We start from the raw sequence: 14212 nt of genomic DNA, 5'->3' as shown, positions 1-14212 counted from the left end.
CTAGTAGCTATTTGGATGGTAGCTAATGCAGTCCCTGATGTTGAGGTTTTGTTGAACCTTTATTTATCCTACATGTTTCATCTAAGGGCTACTGGTGGAAAATCTCATGCAGTGATAACAGTGATTGTGCAGTAGAATTTGGTTGGCTGCAGCCATGGCATTTCCTTTTTGAACAGTGTGATTAGTGCATTTCTTGGTGTATTCCTTGAACTGTGTATTTGCTGTGGAAATGTGACAGATAATACAGTGTGATAGTTTAAATGGGATGGCGAGCTTAATGAGGGTCCAGTGTGCTATGAGAATGTATTGCATGTGGAATACTGAAGGGAGGGAACCAATGCTTGTAGGGTAAATTTTGTGACTGTATCTGTGAATATAAATCAAAGAATGCAATGAAAAACACAGTGGTAGAGCAAGTGTAGGTGAGAATTGTAGCAGGAGTCTTACATTCTTTGAGAGCAGAAGCAGTTGGCTTGTGGTGACTCATTTTTTCTGCCTCTCTTCATTTGAGAATATGACTCTTCCTATATGCAAGGAGAGCAATATTTGCTGCCTACTATAGTAGAAATGGACCCATAGAAAATGTCTTATTGTTTGGATCTGTTATGAATGGTTGGCACTTGGACTCGAGATACTATTTAGCACACATTCAGATATTTTAATTTTTGTCAGGCAGTATATTAGCTGGGGCCAATGACACAGCAGGCAGGTTTGGATACTGTTAGCTTTCTATGACTCTTCTTGGACAACAACAGTAAAGGAGTCCAAAATATATATATAGTTTTGCAGGTTGTTTGGCGCAATGTGGAATAAGCGTGTATCTTGTATATTTAAGACTGCAGCACGTGTCCCCAGCGCTATGAAGCAATTTACTGACTGATTTCTAGTTGTACTTTCCTGCAAGGTAAACTCATGTCAACAACTTCACCCAGATACATGAGAGGATTTGTAAATCTCATTTCATTGTGTTTCTAGGGTGCCTAATCTGTTACACAAATATTTCACCCATCGACATTAATCAATTTCACGGCATGATTCGAGTAAAACTAGCATTTTACTGCACAGTGCGTGAAACAGCTTTTGCTGAGAAGTGTTATGGTTAATGTAAATGCAGTTGGCAGTTTTTTTGGTGTCTAGTACTAACCAGCAGCCACAAAATAATAAAATCTAACGATGAGTCTTAATGGGTGTGCCGGTATTCGCTAACTGAGGTTGTGCCACTTTCGTCTGTGTGGGGCTAGGCGAGTGGGCAGTAGCGCGCCTGACGGCCAAGGAGAGAACTACTGTGCAGTTTAGAGCGTTTAAGATGGCGGTAAGCGGGTGTGTAAGCAACTATTAGACATAAGGAGGCAAGAACAGAGTGTCTGCCTCCAATAAAATGTGTTTTACTGGTTTTGTTTCCTGCATATTTCTGTATTTGTTTCCCCCAATGGAAGTAGAGTAGTGTAAGGTAATACTGATGGGTTGCAATGATGCAAGTACCTGTAGGTGTTTGGAACGAACGTCAGGTATAAATAGCAGTGCCAGGCGCTAGGTAGTTAATCTTTGCGCAGTGGCAATATCGTAACCAATGAAGCATAACTGAGGTGCGATTATTGCTAGTTGAAAACTTTTACCAATACCCCGCCAGAGAGACGTGCAATACCGTCTCTATGGCAATTTTTGGAAGCCTCTGAGGGGGTGTAAGTCTCATGGAAACAATGCTTCAAGCTGTGTTTATCTGTGAAGTCATTGTGCACTTGTGGAAGTGTTTGGCTGATGGTTGTTACGGACAATGTACACAGACCAGTCTGTGTTCACTGATGAATTGTGTACATGTCTTTGGGAGCTGGTGAGAAACATTCTCCTCAGTGTAAGATGTTGTGAAACTGCTATGTGTGAATAAAGATGCCAATGTGGACAGTTGAAATGTGGTTCTGTCTAGCGGCAATTCTTGCTCCATAGCATACTTGTGGTACACACATGCAGTGGTTACTGATAAATGTAGGATTTTACAAAACTTCTGTCACAATTTAGTGGAGGAGACTAGGGCAATACAGTGAGAGTTGGTGAGTGTGTGGGAGGCAGGTGTTGTACTTAAATCATTTTCACAGCACTGCCAGTGTTATAATTTGTGTTTGTGTCCTGATCATTAGATGCATGTTTGATCCTTGCTGTGTGTACACCTTGATAATTAGAACTTATGACCATGGAACTGCTGTTGATAATATTAGGCAATGAGTTTGTTGACTTGAGATGATTGATGTGTTAGGCTGCACAGTGCCTAGTAAGAGCACTCACATTGATGACAGTGTCCTATCTGGTGTGTGTTACATGAAACAGGAAGAACTGTAATGTTGTGCAAGGGGTTGCCTCATTTTGAGAATACATACATGTTCTGTAGTGTGCAGAGCAGAGGGATTGAAAGAAAGGTAAGGGCTAGTAGCTATTTGGATGGTAGCTAATGCAGTCCCTGATGTTGAGGTTTTGTTGAACCTTTATTTATCCTACATGTTTCATCTAAGGGCTACTGGTGGAAAATCTCATGCAGTGATAACAGTGATTGTGCAGTAGAATTTGGTTGGCTGCAGCCATGGCATTTCCTTTTTGAACAGTGTGATTAGTGCATTTCTTGGTGTATTCCTTGAACTGTGTATTTGCTGTGGAAATGTGACAGATAATACAGTGTGATAGTTTAAATGGGATGGCGAGCTTAATGAGGGTCCAGTGTGCTATGAGAATGTATTGCATGTGGAATACTGAAGGGAGGGAACCAATGCTTGTAGGGTAAATTTTGTGACTGTATCTGTGAATATAAATCAAAGAATGCAATGAAAAACACAGTGGTAGAGCAAGTGTAGGTGAGAATTGTAGCAGGAGTCTTACATTCTTTGAGAGCAGAAGCAGTTGGCTTGTGGTGACTCATTTTTTCTGCCTCTCTTCATTTGAGAATATGACTCTTCCTATATGCAAGGAGAGCAATATTTGCTGCCTACTATAGTAGAAATGGACCCATAGAAAATGTCTTATTGTTTGGATCTGTTATGAATGGTTGGCACTTGGACTCGAGATACTATTTAGCACACATTCAGATATTTTAATTTTTGTCAGGCAGTATATTAGCTGGGGCCAATGACACAGCAGGCAGGTTTGGATACTGTTAGCTTTCTATGACTCTTCTTGGACAACAACAGTAAAGGAGTCCAAAATATATATATAGTTTTGCAGGTTGTTTGGCGCAATGTGGAATAAGCGTGTATCTTGTATATTTAAGACTGCAGCACGTGTCCCCAGCGCTATGAAGCAATTTACTGACTGATTTCTAGTTGTACTTTCCTGCAAGGTAAACTCATGTCAACAACTTCACCCAGATACATGAGAGGATTTGTAAATCTCATTTCATTGTGTTTCTAGGGTGCCTAATCTGTTACACAAATATTTCACCCATCGACATTAATCAATTTCACGGCATGATTCGAGTAAAACTAGCATTTTACTGCACAGTGCGTGAAACAGCTTTTGCTGAGAAGTGTTATGGTTAATGTAAATGCAGTTGGCAGTTTTTTTGGTGTCTAGTACTAACCAGCAGCCACAAAATAATAAAATCTAACGATGAGTCTTAATGGGTGTGCCGGTATTCGCTAACTGAGGTTGTGCCACTTTCGTCTGTGTGGGGCTAGGCGAGTGGGCAGTAGCGCGCCTGACGGCCAAGGAGAGAACTACTGTGCAGTTTAGAGCGTTTAAGATGGCGGTAAGCGGGTGTGTAAGCAACTATTAGACATAAGGAGGCAAGAACAGAGTGTCTGCCTCCAATAAAATGTGTTTTACTGGTTTTGTTTCCTGCATATTTCTGTATTTGTTTCCCCCAATGGAAGTAGAGTAGTGTAAGGTAATACTGATGGGTTGCAATGATGCAAGTACCTGTAGGTGTTTGGAACGAACGTCAGGTATAAATAGCAGTGCCAGGCGCTAGGTAGTTAATCTTTGCGCAGTGGCAATATCGTAACCAATGAAGCATAACTGAGGTGCGATTATTGCTAGTTGAAAACTTTTACCAATACCCCGCCAGAGAGACGTGCAATACCGTCTCTATGGCAATTTTTGGAAGCCTCTGAGGGGGTGTAAGTCTCATGGAAACAATGCTTCAAGCTGTGTTTATCTGTGAAGTCATTGTGCACTTGTGGAAGTGTTTGGCTGATGGTTGTTACGGACAATGTACACAGACCAGTCTGTGTTCACTGATGAATTGTGTACATGTCTTTGGGAGCTGGTGAGAAACATTCTCCTCAGTGTAAGATGTTGTGAAACTGCTATGTGTGAATAAAGATGCCAATGTGGACAGTTGAAATGTGGTTCTGTCTAGCGGCAATTCTTGCTCCATAGCATACTTGTGGTACACACATGCAGTGGTTACTGATAAATGTAGGATTTTACAAAACTTCTGTCACAATTTAGTGGAGGAGACTAGGGCAATACAGTGAGAGTTGGTGAGTGTGTGGGAGGCAGGTGTTGTACTTAAATCATTTTCACAGCACTGCCAGTGTTATAATTTGTGTTTGTGTCCTGATCATTAGATGCATGTTTGATCCTTGCTGTGTGTACACCTTGATAATTAGAACTTATGACCATGGAACTGCTGTTGATAATATTAGGCAATGAGTTTGTTGACTTGAGATGATTGATGTGTTAGGCTGCACAGTGCCTAGTAAGAGCACTCACATTGATGACAGTGTCCTATCTGGTGTGTGTTACATGAAACAGGAAGAACTGTAATGTTGTGCAAGGGGTTGCCTCATTTTGAGAATACATACATGTTCTGTAGTGTGCAGAGCAGAGGGATTGAAAGAAAGGTAAGGGCTAGTAGCTATTTGGATGGTAGCTAATGCAGTCCCTGATGTTGAGGTTTTGTTGAACCTTTATTTATCCTACATGTTTCATCTAAGGGCTACTGGTGGAAAATCTCATGCAGTGATAACAGTGATTGTGCAGTAGAATTTGGTTGGCTGCAGCCATGGCATTTCCTTTTTGAACAGTGTGATTAGTGCATTTCTTGGTGTATTCCTTGAACTGTGTATTTGCTGTGGAAATGTGACAGATAATACAGTGTGATAGTTTAAATGGGATGGCGAGCTTAATGAGGGTCCAGTGTGCTATGAGAATGTATTGCATGTGGAATACTGAAGGGAGGGAACCAATGCTTGTAGGGTAAATTTTGTGACTGTATCTGTGAATATAAATCAAAGAATGCAATGAAAAACACAGTGGTAGAGCAAGTGTAGGTGAGAATTGTAGCAGGAGTCTTACATTCTTTGAGAGCAGAAGCAGTTGGCTTGTGGTGACTCATTTTTTCTGCCTCTCTTCATTTGAGAATATGACTCTTCCTATATGCAAGGAGAGCAATATTTGCTGCCTACTATAGTAGAAATGGACCCATAGAAAATGTCTTATTGTTTGGATCTGTTATGAATGGTTGGCACTTGGACTCGAGATACTATTTAGCACACATTCAGATATTTTAATTTTTGTCAGGCAGTATATTAGCTGGGGCCAATGACACAGCAGGCAGGTTTGGATACTGTTAGCTTTCTATGACTCTTCTTGGACAACAACAGTAAAGGAGTCCAAAATATATATATAGTTTTGCAGGTTGTTTGGCGCAATGTGGAATAAGCGTGTATCTTGTATATTTAAGACTGCAGCACGTGTCCCCAGCGCTATGAAGCAATTTACTGACTGATTTCTAGTTGTACTTTCCTGCAAGGTAAACTCATGTCAACAACTTCACCCAGATACATGAGAGGATTTGTAAATCTCATTTCATTGTGTTTCTAGGGTGCCTAATCTGTTACACAAATATTTCACCCATCGACATTAATCAATTTCACGGCATGATTCGAGTAAAACTAGCATTTTACTGCACAGTGCGTGAAACAGCTTTTGCTGAGAAGTGTTATGGTTAATGTAAATGCAGTTGGCAGTTTTTTTGGTGTCTAGTACTAACCAGCAGCCACAAAATAATAAAATCTAACGATGAGTCTTAATGGGTGTGCCGGTATTCGCTAACTGAGGTTGTGCCACTTTCGTCTGTGTGGGGCTAGGCGAGTGGGCAGTAGCGCGCCTGACGGCCAAGGAGAGAACTACTGTGCAGTTTAGAGCGTTTAAGATGGCGGTAAGCGGGTGTGTAAGCAACTATTAGACATAAGGAGGCAAGAACAGAGTGTCTGCCTCCAATAAAATGTGTTTTACTGGTTTTGTTTCCTGCATATTTCTGTATTTGTTTCCCCCAATGGAAGTAGAGTAGTGTAAGGTAATACTGATGGGTTGCAATGATGCAAGTACCTGTAGGTGTTTGGAACGAACGTCAGGTATAAATAGCAGTGCCAGGCGCTAGGTAGTTAATCTTTGCGCAGTGGCAATATCGTAACCAATGAAGCATAACTGAGGTGCGATTATTGCTAGTTGAAAACTTTTACCAATACCCCGCCAGAGAGACGTGCAATACCGTCTCTATGGCAATTTTTGGAAGCCTCTGAGGGGGTGTAAGTCTCATGGAAACAATGCTTCAAGCTGTGTTTATCTGTGAAGTCATTGTGCACTTGTGGAAGTGTTTGGCTGATGGTTGTTACGGACAATGTACACAGACCAGTCTGTGTTCACTGATGAATTGTGTACATGTCTTTGGGAGCTGGTGAGAAACATTCTCCTCAGTGTAAGATGTTGTGAAACTGCTATGTGTGAATAAAGATGCCAATGTGGACAGTTGAAATGTGGTTCTGTCTAGCGGCAATTCTTGCTCCATAGCATACTTGTGGTACACACATGCAGTGGTTACTGATAAATGTAGGATTTTACAAAACTTCTGTCACAATTTAGTGGAGGAGACTAGGGCAATACAGTGAGAGTTGGTGAGTGTGTGGGAGGCAGGTGTTGTACTTAAATCATTTTCACAGCACTGCCAGTGTTATAATTTGTGTTTGTGTCCTGATCATTAGATGCATGTTTGATCCTTGCTGTGTGTACACCTTGATAATTAGAACTTATGACCATGGAACTGCTGTTGATAATATTAGGCAATGAGTTTGTTGACTTGAGATGATTGATGTGTTAGGCTGCACAGTGCCTAGTAAGAGCACTCACATTGATGACAGTGTCCTATCTGGTGTGTGTTACATGAAACAGGAAGAACTGTAATGTTGTGCAAGGGGTTGCCTCATTTTGAGAATACATACATGTTCTGTAGTGTGCAGAGCAGAGGGATTGAAAGAAAGGTAAGGGCTAGTAGCTATTTGGATGGTAGCTAATGCAGTCCCTGATGTTGAGGTTTTGTTGAACCTTTATTTATCCTACATGTTTCATCTAAGGGCTACTGGTGGAAAATCTCATGCAGTGATAACAGTGATTGTGCAGTAGAATTTGGTTGGCTGCAGCCATGGCATTTCCTTTTTGAACAGTGTGATTAGTGCATTTCTTGGTGTATTCCTTGAACTGTGTATTTGCTGTGGAAATGTGACAGATAATACAGTGTGATAGTTTAAATGGGATGGCGAGCTTAATGAGGGTCCAGTGTGCTATGAGAATGTATTGCATGTGGAATACTGAAGGGAGGGAACCAATGCTTGTAGGGTAAATTTTGTGACTGTATCTGTGAATATAAATCAAAGAATGCAATGAAAAACACAGTGGTAGAGCAAGTGTAGGTGAGAATTGTAGCAGGAGTCTTACATTCTTTGAGAGCAGAAGCAGTTGGCTTGTGGTGACTCATTTTTTCTGCCTCTCTTCATTTGAGAATATGACTCTTCCTATATGCAAGGAGAGCAATATTTGCTGCCTACTATAGTAGAAATGGACCCATAGAAAATGTCTTATTGTTTGGATCTGTTATGAATGGTTGGCACTTGGACTCGAGATACTATTTAGCACACATTCAGATATTTTAATTTTTGTCAGGCAGTATATTAGCTGGGGCCAATGACACAGCAGGCAGGTTTGGATACTGTTAGCTTTCTATGACTCTTCTTGGACAACAACAGTAAAGGAGTCCAAAATATATATATAGTTTTGCAGGTTGTTTGGCGCAATGTGGAATAAGCGTGTATCTTGTATATTTAAGACTGCAGCACGTGTCCCCAGCGCTATGAAGCAATTTACTGACTGATTTCTAGTTGTACTTTCCTGCAAGGTAAACTCATGTCAACAACTTCACCCAGATACATGAGAGGATTTGTAAATCTCATTTCATTGTGTTTCTAGGGTGCCTAATCTGTTACACAAATATTTCACCCATCGACATTAATCAATTTCACGGCATGATTCGAGTAAAACTAGCATTTTACTGCACAGTGCGTGAAACAGCTTTTGCTGAGAAGTGTTATGGTTAATGTAAATGCAGTTGGCAGTTTTTTTGGTGTCTAGTACTAACCAGCAGCCACAAAATAATAAAATCTAACGATGAGTCTTAATGGGTGTGCCGGTATTCGCTAACTGAGGTTGTGCCACTTTCGTCTGTGTGGGGCTAGGCGAGTGGGCAGTAGCGCGCCTGACGGCCAAGGAGAGAACTACTGTGCAGTTTAGAGCGTTTAAGATGGCGGTAAGCGGGTGTGTAAGCAACTATTAGACATAAGGAGGCAAGAACAGAGTGTCTGCCTCCAATAAAATGTGTTTTACTGGTTTTGTTTCCTGCATATTTCTGTATTTGTTTCCCCCAATGGAACTAGAGTAGTGTAAGGTAATACTGATGGGTTGCAATGATGCAAGTACCTGTAGGTGTTTGGAACGAACGTCAGGTATAAATAGCAGTGCCAGGCGCTAGGTAGTTAATCTTTGCGCAGTGGCAATATCGTAACCAATGAAGCATAACTGAGGTGCGATTATTGCTAGTTGAAAACTTTTACCAATACCCCGCCAGAGAGACGTGCAATACCGTCTCTATGGCAATTTTTGGAAGCCTCTGAGGGGGTGTAAGTCTCATGGAAACAATGCTTCAAGCTGTGTTTATCTGTGAAGTCATTGTGCACTTGTGGAAGTGTTTGGCTGATGGTTGTTACGGACAATGTACACAGACCAGTCTGTGTTCACTGATGAATTGTGTACATGTCTTTGGGAGCTGGTGAGAAACATTCTCCTCAGTGTAAGATGTTGTGCAACTGCTATGTGTGAATAAAGATGCCAATGTGGACAGTTGAAATGTGGTTCTGTCTAGCGGCAATTCTTGCTCCATAGCATACTTGTGGTACACACATGCAGTGGTTACTGATAAATGTAGGATTTGACAAAACTTCTGTCACAATTTAGTGGAGGAGACTAGGGCAATACAGTGAGAGTTGGTGAGTGTGTGGGAGGCAGGTGTTGTACTTAAATCATTTTCACAGCACTGCCAGTGTTATAATTTGTGTTTGTGTCCTGATCATTAGATGCATGTTTGATCCTTGCTGTGTGTACACCTTGATAATTAGAACTTATGACCATGGAACTGCTGTTGATAATATTAGGCAATGAGTTTGTTGACTTGAGATGATTGATGTGTTAGGCTGCACAGTGCCTAGTAAGAGCACTCACATTGATGACAGTGTCCTATCTGGTGTGTGTTACATGAAACAGGAAGAACTGTAATGTTGTGCAAGGGGTTGCCTCATTTTGAGAATACATACATGTTCTGTAGTGTGCAGAGCAGAGGGATTGAAAGAAAGGTAAGGGCTAGTAGCTATTTGGATGGTAGCTAATGCAGTCCCTGATGTTGAGGTTTTGTTGAACCTTTATTTATCCTACATGTTTCATCTAAGGGCTACTGGTGGAAAATCTCATGCAGTGATAACAGTGATTGTGCAGTAGAATTTGGTTGGCTGCAGCCATGGCATTTCCTTTTTGAACAGTGTGATTAGTGCATTTCTTGGTGTATTCCTTGAACTGTGTATTTGCTGTGGAAATGTGACAGATAATACAGTGTGATAGTTTAAATGGGATGGCGAGCTTAATGAGGGTCCAGTGTGCTATGAGAATGTATTGCATGTGGAATACTGAAGGGAGGGAACCAATGCTTGTAGGGTAAATTTTGTGACTGTATCTGTGAATATAAATCAAAGAATGCAATGAAAAACACAGTGGTAGAGCAAGTGTAGGTGAGAATTGTAGCAGGAGTCTTACATTCTTTGAGAGCAGAAGCAGTTGGCTTGTGGTGACTCATTTTTTCTGCCTCTCTTCATTTGAGAATATGACTCTTCCTATATGCAAGGAGAGCAATATTTGCTGCCTACTATAGTAGAAATGGACCCATAGAAAATGTCTTATTGTTTGGATCTGTTATGAATGGTTGGCACTTGGACTCGAGATACTATTTAGCACACATTCAGATATTTTAATTTTTGTCAGGCAGTATATTAGCTGGGGCCAATGACACAGCAGGCAGGTTTGGATACTGTTAGCTTTCTATGACTCTTCTTGGACAACAACAGTAAAGGAGTCCAAAATATATATATAGTTTTGCAGGTTGTTTGGCGCAATGTGGAATAAGCGTGTATCTTGTATATTTAAGACTGCAGCACGTGTCCCCAGCGCTATGAAGCAATTTACTGACTGATTTCTAGTTGTACTTTCCTGCAAGGTAAACTCATGTCAACAACTTCACCCAGATACATGAGAGGATTTGTAAATCTCATTTCATTGTGTTTCTAGGGTGCCTAATCTGTTACACAAATATTTCACCCATCGACATTAATCAATTTCACGGCATGATTCGAGTAAAACTAGCATTTTACTGCACAGTGCGTGAAACAGCTTTTGCTGAGAAGTGTTATGGTTAATGTAAATGCAGTTGGCAGTTTTTTTGGTGTCTAGTACTAACCAGCAGCCACAAAATAATAAAATCTAACGATGAGTCTTAATGGGTGTGCCGGTATTCGCTAACTGAGGTTGTGCCACTTTCGTCTGTGTGGGGCTAGGCGAGTGGGCAGTAGCGCGCCTGACGGCCAAGGAGAGAACTACTGTGCAGTTTAGAGCGTTTAAGATGGCGGTAAGCGGGTGTGTAAGCAACTATTAGACATAAGGAGGCAAGAACAGAGTGTCTGCCTCCAATAAAATGTGTTTTACTGGTTTTGTTTCCTGCATATTTCTGTATTTGTTTCCCCCAATGGAACTAGAGTAGTGTAAGGTAATACTGATGGGTTGCAATGATGCAAGTACCTGTAGGTGTTTGGAACGAACGTCAGGTATAAATAGCAGTGCCAGGCGCTAGGTAGTTAATCTTTGCGCAGTGGCAATATCGTAACCAATGAAGCATAACTGAGGTGCGATTATTGCTAGTTGAAAACTTTTACCAATACCCCGCCAGAGAGACGTGCAATACCGTCTCTATGGCAATTTTTGGAAGCCTCTGAGGGGGTGTAAGTCTCATGGAAACAATGCTTCAAGCTGTGTTTATCTGTGAAGTCATTGTGCACTTGTGGAAGTGTTTGGCTGATGGTTGTTACGGACAATGTACACAGACCAGTCTGTGTTCACTGATGAATTGTGTACATGTCTTTGGGAGCTGGTGAGAAACATTCTCCTCAGTGTAAGATGTTGTGCAACTGCTATGTGTGAATAAAGATGCCAATGTGGACAGTTGAAATGTGGTTCTGTCTAGCGGCAATTCTTGCTCCATAGCATACTTGTGGTACACACATGCAGTGGTTACTGATAAATGTAGGATTTGACAAAACTTCTGTCACAATTTAGTGGAGGAGACTAGGGCAATACAGTGAGAGTTGGTGAGTGTGTGGGAGGCAGGTGTTGTACTTAAATCATTTTCACAGCACTGCCAGTGTTATAATTTGTGTTTGTGTCCTGATCATTAGATGCATGTTTGATCCTTGCTGTGTGTACACCTTGATAATTAGAACTTATGACCATGGAACTGCTGTTGATAATATTAGGCAATGAGTTTGTTGACTTGAGATGATTGATGTGTTAGGCTGCACAGTGCCTAGTAAGAGCACTCACATTGATGACAGTGTCCTATCTGGTGTGTGTTACATGAAACAGGAAGAACTGTAATGTTGTGCAAGGGGTTGCCTCATTTTGAGAATACATACATGTTCTGTAGTGTGCAGAGCAGAGGGATTGAAAGAAAGGTAAGGGCTAGTAGCTATTTGGATGGTAGCTAATGCAGTCCCTGATGTTGAGGTTTTGTTGAACCTTTATTTATCCTACATGTTTCATCTAAGGGCTACTGGTGGAAAATCTCATGCAGTGATAACAGTGATTGTGCAGTAGAATTTGGTTGGCTGCAGCCATGGCATTTCCTTTTTGAACAGTGTGATTAGTGCATTTCTTGGTGTATTCCTTGAACTGTGTATTTGCTGTGGAAATGTGACAGATAATACAGTGTGATAGTTTAAATGGGATGGCGAGCTTAATGAGGGTCCAGTGTGCTATGAGAATGTATTGCATGTGGAATACTGAAGGGAGGGAACCAATGCTTGTAGGGTAAATTTTGTGACTGTATCTGTGAATATAAATCAAAGAATGCAATGAAAAACACAGTGGTAGAGCAAGTGTAGGTGAGAATTGTAGCAGGAGTCTTACATTCTTTGAGAGCAGAAGCAGTTGGCTTGTGGTGACTCATTTTTTCTGCCTCTCTTCATTTGAGAATATGACTCTTCCTATATGCAAGGAGAGCAATATTTGCTGCCTACTATAGTAGAAATGGACCCATAGAAAATGTCTTATTGTTTGGATCTGTTATGAATGGTTGGCACTTGGACTCGAGATACTATTTAGCACACATTCAGATATTTTAATTTTTGTCAGGCAGTATATTAGCTGGGGCCAATGACACAGCAGGCAGGTTTGGATACTGTTAGCTTTCTATGACTCTTCTTGGACAACAACAGTAAAGGAGTCCAAAATATATATATAGTTTTGCAGGTTGTTTGGCGCAATGTGGAATAAGCGTGTATCTTGTATATTTAAGACTGCAGCACGTGTCCCCAGCGCTATGAAGCAATTTACTGACTGATTTCTAGTTGTACTTTCCTGCAAGGTAAACTCATGTCAACAACTTCACCCAGATACATGAGAGGATTTGTAAATCTCATTTCATTGTGTTTCTAGGGTGCCTAATCTGTTACACAAATATTTCACCCATCGACATTAATCAATTTCACGGCATGATTCGAGTAAAACTAGCATTTTACTGCACAGTGCGTGAAACAGCTTTTGCTGAGAAGTGTTATGGTTAATGTAAATGCAGTTGGCAGTTTTTTTGGTGTCTAGTACTAACCAGCAGCCACAAAATAATAAAATCTAACGATGAGTCTTAATGGGTGTGCCGGTATTCGCTAACTGAGGTTGTGCCACTTTCGTCTGTGTGGGGCTAGGCGAGTGGGCAGTAGCGCGCCTGACGGCCAAGGAGAGAACTACTGTGCAGTTTAGAGCGTTTAAGATGGCGGTAAGCGGGTGTGTAAGCAACTATTAGACATAAGGAGGCAAGAACAGAGTGTCTGCCTCCAATAAAATGTGTTTTACTGGTTTTGTTTCCTGCATATTTCTGTATTTGTTTCCCCCAATGGAACTAGAGTAGTGTAAGGTAATACTGATGGGTTGCAATGATGCAAGTACCTGTAGGTGTTTGGAACGAACGTCAGGTATAAATAGCAGTGCCAGGCGCTAGGTAGTTAATCTTTGCGCAGTGGCAATATCGTAACCAATGAAGCATAACTGAGGTGCGATTATTGCTAGTTGAAAACTTTTACCAATACCCCGCCAGAGAGACGTGCAATACCGTCTCTATGGCAATTTTTGGAAGCCTCTGAGGGGGTGTAAGTCTCATGGAAACAATGCTTCAAGCTGTGTTTATCTGTGAAGTCATTGTGCACTTGTGGAAGTGTTTGGCTGATGGTTGTTACGGACAATGTACACAGACCAGTCTGTGTTCACTGATGAATTGTGTACATGTCTTTGGGAGCTGGTGAGAAACATTCTCCTCAGTGTAAGATGTTGTGCAACTGCTATGTGTGAATAAAGATGCCAATGTGGACAGTTGAAATGTGGTTCTGTCTAGCGGCAATTCTTGCTCCATAGCATACTTGTGGTACACACATGCAGTGGTTACTGATAAATGTAGGATTTGACAAAACTTCTGTCACAATTTAGTGGAGGAGACTAGGGCAATACAGTGAGAGTTGGTGAGTGTGTGGGAGGCAGGTGTTGTACTTAAATCATTTTCACAGCACTGCCAGTGTTATAATTTGTGTTTGTG

At 41.2% G+C, this 14212-nt stretch overlaps 6 non-coding genes across 6 annotated transcripts; all 6 read left to right on the top strand.

The window, feature by feature from the left end:
- The first annotated feature begins 1541 nt into the window (after positions 1-1541).
- On the top strand, positions 1542-1681 carry LOC126292385 (U4 spliceosomal RNA). Its single transcript, XR_007552122.1, has one exon. It is a non-coding gene; the product is annotated as a U4 spliceosomal RNA (small nuclear RNA).
- A 2278-nt stretch (positions 1682-3959) lies between these two features.
- Positions 3960-4099, top strand: LOC126292384 (U4 spliceosomal RNA). Its single transcript, XR_007552121.1, has one exon. It is a non-coding gene; the product is annotated as a U4 spliceosomal RNA (small nuclear RNA).
- Positions 4100-6377: 2278 nt separating this feature from the next.
- Positions 6378-6517, top strand: LOC126292383 (U4 spliceosomal RNA). Its single transcript, XR_007552120.1, has one exon. It is a non-coding gene; the product is annotated as a U4 spliceosomal RNA (small nuclear RNA).
- A 2278-nt stretch (positions 6518-8795) lies between these two features.
- LOC126292382 (U4 spliceosomal RNA) lies at positions 8796-8935 on the top strand. The gene has a single exon (XR_007552119.1). It is a non-coding gene; the product is annotated as a U4 spliceosomal RNA (small nuclear RNA).
- A 2278-nt stretch (positions 8936-11213) lies between these two features.
- LOC126292381 (U4 spliceosomal RNA) lies at positions 11214-11353 on the top strand. The gene has a single exon (XR_007552117.1). It is a non-coding gene; the product is annotated as a U4 spliceosomal RNA (small nuclear RNA).
- A 2278-nt stretch (positions 11354-13631) lies between these two features.
- Positions 13632-13771, top strand: LOC126292380 (U4 spliceosomal RNA). Its single transcript, XR_007552116.1, has one exon. It is a non-coding gene; the product is annotated as a U4 spliceosomal RNA (small nuclear RNA).
- The last annotated feature ends 441 nt before the right edge of the window (positions 13772-14212 follow it).

The sequence above is a fragment of the Schistocerca gregaria genome, chromosome 9, assembly GCF_023897955.1.
Source record: "Schistocerca gregaria isolate iqSchGreg1 chromosome 9, iqSchGreg1.2, whole genome shotgun sequence".
NCBI lineage: Eukaryota > Metazoa > Arthropoda > Insecta > Orthoptera > Acrididae > Schistocerca > Schistocerca gregaria.
The sequence above is the reverse complement of the archived record's forward strand: the minus strand, read 5'-3'. Positions and strand labels throughout refer to the sequence as shown.